The sequence below is a fragment of the Pinus tabuliformis genome, chromosome 5_1 (genome assembly GCF_031772625.1).
Source record: "Pinus tabuliformis cultivar Carrire ecotype Pingquan chromosome 5_1, CPIR1, whole genome shotgun sequence".
Classification (NCBI taxonomy): Eukaryota; Viridiplantae; Streptophyta; class Pinopsida; order Pinales; family Pinaceae; genus Pinus; species Pinus tabuliformis.
This window is the reverse complement of record NC_142305.1, coordinates 514044707-514051759: the sequence shown is the minus strand read 5'-3', so window position 1 is coordinate 514051759 and position 7053 is coordinate 514044707.

Below are 7053 nucleotides of genomic sequence, written 5' to 3'. Positions count from 1 at the left end.
TTGATATTTGTGTTGTCCATGTAGAATCACATGATGTTAAATGTTGCTCTTCATTTCCAAGGTTGAAGGAAGTTTACCAAGAGGACAATGGAGAAAGTCAATTGCAAATGTAGCTATCTTAAGTAGCTCCAAGAGGACCATGGAAGCCTATTCAACCTGATATGATGCAAGAGCCTAATTCACAATTTCAAGCTTATTCACATCCATCTAAAATTAATTGGAACACACCCTTTCCTTGGCAACATTGACCATCTCAACCCCAAAACCAATTTTGGAAACAAAGTTGGCAAGGAACTTATGGGATCCATCCACAATATCCTCAATATTTTTCTCAATATCCTCCATACCCAACTCCATGTTATCCCTACCATCCACCTCCGCCACAACCACAGCCCCACCACATCCATCTCAAATATCCACTCCCACTCAACTACTTGTACCACCATTTCCAGGCCCACACATTGAAGTAGCTAAGCCCACTTATAATGTTGAGGTACAACACTTTCAAATATCTCCTCTTGATCTCAATGGTATTCATCTCAACTTAGGAAGAATATTACAGAAAATATATTTTGTTGATGCCATTAAAGGACAACACACATAAAAAGAAGATTCAAAGGAGAAGACCAAAGAATCATGGGTTGCACTTGATGAAGAGCAGACATCAAAATCAGAGATTGAAAAAGTTCCCTCATGGTTACCACCAAATCCTCCATGTATTCAAGAGAAAAATCAACAAAAAGAGGAAGATTTGAAGTTCATGGTAGAATAAGACATGAAGAATGATCCAAATCAACAAGTGGACCAGAAGAATCACAACTATATTGAAATATGATTCGAGATAGTCACTAAGCTACAACAATACTCTCTTCTTCAACTATGCTTGATCTCAAAAAAGTCAAAGAATTTAGTCTCTTACATCGAGGTACATGTCAAAGAATACATTTCAAGCTTACACATCAGTTTATCTATCATCTTGATGTGCACTTGGCTTCATTGGAAGTATTCCTACACTTGAAAATGATTTTATTTTTTCAAGTAGAGTAGGATAAGAAAATATATAAAAAATGAAAAATAAGAGAAAAAAAACTCAAGTGAAAACCTCCTTTAAGGCACTTGAGATTGGTTCATTGATTGAAAACCTTCATGAGGCAGTCAATGGGTTGAGGAAAAAATATTAAAAAAGAAAAGAAAAAGATCTTAGGTGAAAACCTCCTTTGGGGCACCTAGGAAGACCTACGAGTTGAAAACCTCATTGAGGAGGCTAGTATGCCTAGAATAAAAGAAGGGAAAAAAATAAAAAATATCTTCGCTCCATGTATCTCTCTGATGAATGTAGGTTCTCTCCAATGTGTGTAAGAAACAAAAACAAGTTGGCACCAAAGAAAAGAAAAAATTGCTCAAAATTCTAGTCAAAGGAAGTCAAACTTGGACTTTCTCATCCTTTGCTCAGACACTTTAAAAGGACCAAAGCCATGCAAATCCATCACCCTCATTTATTTCCACCATCTACTCATCATTCCCATGCTTTTACCACTCATTTTCCTTGTTGTCCTAAAATACTATAGGAATGCTCTGTTTTACTACAGGAAACAGAAATACATAGAGAAGAAATTTATTTTTGTCATATATTGAAAACAATGCATCCATTTGCCAAGTTATTTCAGGGGGAGATGCATATGGAAGATGGTAACATTCTCAAGCGATTTCAGCAAATTACAATGCACATTTTTCAAGAAATCAGCCTCCACCACCTACAATCATTATTAAATTTTCTCGATATTTATGCATCCATTTAAAATGTTGTTTCATGAGGAGATGCATATGCATGATGGTAACATAACTAAGAAATTTCATAAAATTCTAGTGCACAGTTTTCAAGAAATTGACCTCCATCAACTTCAGCAATTTTATTGTTTCTCGAGATTCATGCATCCATTGGCGAAAAAAAAATTATGGGGAGGTGCATAAGGATTATGGAAACATTCTCAGAACATTTCAGATCAATCCATTATATTGTTTGGGAGATATGGACAAAAGAAGGAAAATATGTTGTTTCATGTAGTATTACTACAATATGTCCTAATTCTACTACAGGATGCCATGTTTTACTACAGGAAATAGGATGAAAGCTTAGGAGATGGTAGGAAAGGTAGAATGAATTGTGGGAAAGGTTTTAATGGTGGAATAAGGTATAGGGAAGGTGAACATCACCCATGGACAAGCCCATCACTCCAAGAAGGCCATATTTGATTAGGATAGCTTGTTCATGGTAACTGGAAGATAGATGTTTAGAATCACCAAGATATGAAGACCTGTGTAGAAGAAAAAAGGAAATTAGCACCTCCAGAGAACCATGGATCAATCATCAACTCAGTAGCAACATGCATGTCTCTCCAACAACCATCAGGTAAGTATAGGTATGCAATATTCTTGACCTCTTCTCTTGAGCATATTATAGTTAGAAATTTGTGGTCAATTCATGAGACATGAGGTTTTATAAGCCAAAGATGGTTTAGCAGTCTTAGCCGCCTTCAACTAGTTAGTTGCAGCTCACTCCTTCACTCATGTAATTTGGAAAATCAAAATTATAAAGGGCGTTGACTTCGAGGAATGGGGAAAATAGTTAAAAGAGGAAATTTATGCAAATGCCAAGTCACCATAGCACTCCTAGCCCTCCATCCACCTCATATCCACTATCTATCCATCATTCGCCCATCCCATTTCATAAGAAAAAATTAATATTTTTGAAGAACAGGCCCTACACTCTGTCTCACCTTGAAAAATTCTTGAAAAAAATAAACAGAGCATCCTCTCCATTTTCACAAACCTAAACTACTCCCTCTAAGCCCTAGCATCATCCTCCAACCCATCTACATCATTCCTCAACACTCTCGTAGAATTAGAAGGCCCTAAAGGAAGAATGAATGACTGCTACAGGAAGGTAGAATGTTGTTACAAGAAGGAAGAAAGGAACAAATTGTGTTAAAACCCAAAATGGCAGTGCCTAAGAGAGACATAATCAAAACATAGAATTCCAAGGCCATTAGGAAATCATCTAGGCCAAAAAAAAGAGAAGAAGGCAACAAAAGGCAATAAGGCATCCACCATTAAAATAGAACTCAAACTGCAGTGATAAAAAGAGGTTTTCCAAGAGGTCTCTAATATCTTTCTAGCTTTTTTCTAAGGCCTAAAAGATGTTATAGAAATGGTATAAACACATGGAAGTAAAGTTAAGGGCCTACCCTAGGCAGACTATCATTTCTATTCAAAACCGGTTTAAACGTGGTTTCTTGTAGTACTACAGGAACTGCTACAAGGTTTTGTGTAGTACTACAGGAATCACTACAGGGTTTCCTGTAGTTTTTATAGGAATTAGTACAGGATGTCCTAGTTCTCATCTAAATGTGTTTTGAAGGTTTAAGAGGTGTCCAAATGGTGGAACAAGGTAGCAGAAGGTTGGAAAAGGATGTGGAAGACCTTTCCAAACTGAAAAATATTCAAGAACCCATCTTGAATAAGGGAAAGAAGGCATGCTAATGGTCTCAAGAAAGACTGTGATTTTTTCTATGCACAAGCAGTTTTGGAAAAATGAGTGAAAATGGAATGAATCTTTCAAGGGAGAGGATATCAATGAAATGTATCTACAAGCCAACAAATTTCACTTGCAAAGAGGAAAGTTATGTTTTTTCTTGAAATAATGTTAAACAAACATGAAAAGAAAAAATACATTTTTGTGCTTGTCCTTGCAGAACTTATAGCCAAGATTCTTAAGAGAAAGGACTGAGGAATTCAAAAGAGAGAGGCCATGAGGGTCATGAATGAGGAACAATGAGGGGACTAAGTTTCTCATAGGATGAGCAACACTTTCAGCAGGGGAGTTTGATGGGCCTCTAAATTAGACATAAATTATTAAGGCCCATATAACCATCCTTCAACACATTAAACATCTATTTTTTAATTAGATAATGTATTTTTAACTTTAATATGTTCATTAGGAAGGTTTATGAATAATTTCATATATGTGCTAAATATTATTTATTTTTGTGGAATATTATGGGAATATTGGGTAGATTAAGGGGATTTGGAGAAGGAGATAATCTAGGGACCATCTCCCTACTAGAGGAGGATCAATATTAAATAATTAATCAACAATATATTATGGAATTATGGCATATATTGTGAAGCTTCAATGATTGAGAAAATCTAGGAATGTGTTCCCTGCCATTTAATGCAGATTGCTAGTATTGGGAACCAAATCCACTAATCAAGGGATTTTTGTGCGGAAAGATTCCTCCTTTCATGGGGAATGATTCCTAATCATTTTTTATAAGTAAAAAGTATAATTTTCCTCTATGGGGTGGATTTTTATTAGTCTTCTTCTGGATAGAACTCGTATTTTTCCAGCTCCATTGTCATTTCTTGCAGGCATGTAATTGTATTGATGGAGATAATGAATATTGGTTCCATGTTTAGCTTCTAAATATTGGTCTCCTTCATAGTAATCTACTTTTACTTTGGCCTGGCCATCCCAGGAGTCTCAGAGCCATTTTGAATCATTTACTTTTCTTCCTTTCACTTCTTCTTCACATGGTTCTCTTGTTATTGTATTTTTTCTATTTCTACATTTAGTGTTAATGGTTTCTTGTTGTAGGATTGGGTTAATAGTTGAAGTTAGTTCTTTTGTAGGATCACAAGCATAATTTCATCCTTGGAACAGATTTGGAAGGTCATAATAATCATTGAGCTACTTGGATTAGTTTGTTTATTCCCAAATCTAGATTTCTGGAAGTCTTTTATGGAAAACAAAAATAAATTTTGACTATTTTTTTACAGCATTCTAACAAGCTTCAATCAAGTTGAATCCAATTTAATTATATCAAAAAAACAATTATATTTAATAAAAAAAATTATCCCATTGCATTTTCACTTGATTAAGTTAGGCATTTGATAGATTTACTAATTCACTAGTTCTTGAATTTCTATATTTTAGACTAGTAATTTTCTGCCATTTTTTGCATGGGTTAACAGAACTACCTTTGAGTGATTCCACTTGGAATGGAGACCTAAGATATTCTAGGAAATAAAAAATAAAAATAAAAAAATAAAAAAAATCCCATCCAATTTGGATTTTATTTGGTTGGTCATTCGATGAATTACAACTCCCTATAGAAAATTTGTTGTTTCTTGTAGTAGTAGTACAGGAAACCATGTAGTAGCCTTCCAACATGCATATACTTGCCTATATTTTATCAAGAATGTTGGTTATTGTCCATTAGGATTGAATCAAGACCACTAGTCTCTAAATCAATGATTAGGGAAGACTAAAGATCGCTTATAATTTTCCTCTTTACCCATGCAAAACATTTCAACGATTTATGTTAGTGGACAAATTTATGAATTGGATAATAAATGATGATTTTCTTGATTGCCACATCAAATGAACTTTTTTAATGGATCTAAAATATTTTGAATGTAATGGTTGACATTTAGTTCATTATATTTACTTTATGCAATTATAATAGGTTTATTTCCTTGTATTTTCTTTCTTGCAATAGGTTAAGATTTCCATTTCGAGCATTTCATTTTCTGCAATTAGTTTAGGATTTGATTTCATTATATGCACTCCATTACATAATGAAAAAATAGGAATGAAACATTGTAAGCTACACGTATAGTGCTGATACCTCTTAAGTTTGTATTAACCCCGGGTTGATAATTAAAGTTGGTAGCCTTGGGAATTGCACCATTCTTGTTGCAATACCGAGGCTCGTCATTCACCAACCTCATCTGCATAAGTTGTAGTTGAATAAAATACATCTCGTACTAAAGGATTCACATTACTAGCTTCAACAGGTGAACAACTCTTAGTATAGGAGTTAGAAGTACCTAGTGAAGAGGAAGAAGTGGAAGAGGTAAACCTTTCCGAAATACCATTGCTAGAGGAACCAAAGGAAGAAGAAGTAGACAAACCTATTTTTGAACCTTATATTAGCTCTGAAGAATCTACAATGGAAGGAGAAGTATAAGGAGAAGTACATAACGGGGAGGAAAGACTAATAATTGGTGGAGGAAGAGGTAGAATAGGAGGAGGAAATAGAGGAGGTTGAGGTGGTAGAGGTGGAAGGGGAGAAGATAGAGATTTTCATGGCGAGGATCCTTTTGGATTCCCTACTTTAGACACTGATACCACTAACACAATAAAAAAATATTTCACCATCTATCCTTCCTAATTTCCATGGGTTAAGAACTGAGGATCCGGAAACATTACTTTTTGAGTTCAAAGTGTTACACAGATCGTATGATTATGTACTTGATACTAAAAAATTGAAATTATTTCTTGCCACTCTAAAATATTGAGCTCTTAAGTGGTTCCTAGATCTAGGGAAACTGTAACAACCTCGAGTTAAAAGATCATGTAATAAAGGTTAATAAAGGAAAAATAAGACCAAGGTCATGGGACACATATTCCAACTTAAATATTGGGCAAAGCACTATAGTGGGCATGATGTTAGGTTTATTAATGGCTAAGGAAATTGGAAAAGGAAAATGGACATTAATTAACCTTTATTTATGAATATAACGTAAAATTGGAGAAACGAAAGGTGAAGAGACACAAATTTTCATGAGGGAAATTAGAAGGAAAATGAAGAAAATAGAGGCCTCAATAATGAAAAGGCTTCAAAGAAATAGTTCATAGTTTTTGTCAGTTTTAAATTGGGTCAAGTGAGAAAGAGAGAGAGAAAGAGATAGATATAGAGAGAGAGAGATCGAAGAGGATAAATCAAGCATGCAAACAAAGGAAGGAAAAGGGAAAGAAGAGGAAAAGTAAGGAAAGCAAGGAGAAGGTTGGATCAGTCACTTTAGCAGGAGGATTTTGTAGGTAATAAGTTGCATGTTTGATTTCCTAGATGAGGTGTGAATGCACAATACATGCATTCATTCATTTGGTTCATTTGTGTTCATTGACATGGGTTTTTCATGGTTTTAGAGTGGTTTCATCTTTGCCTTGCCATTTCCTGGATAGCCAAGGTGTGATGGGATTCATTTCTA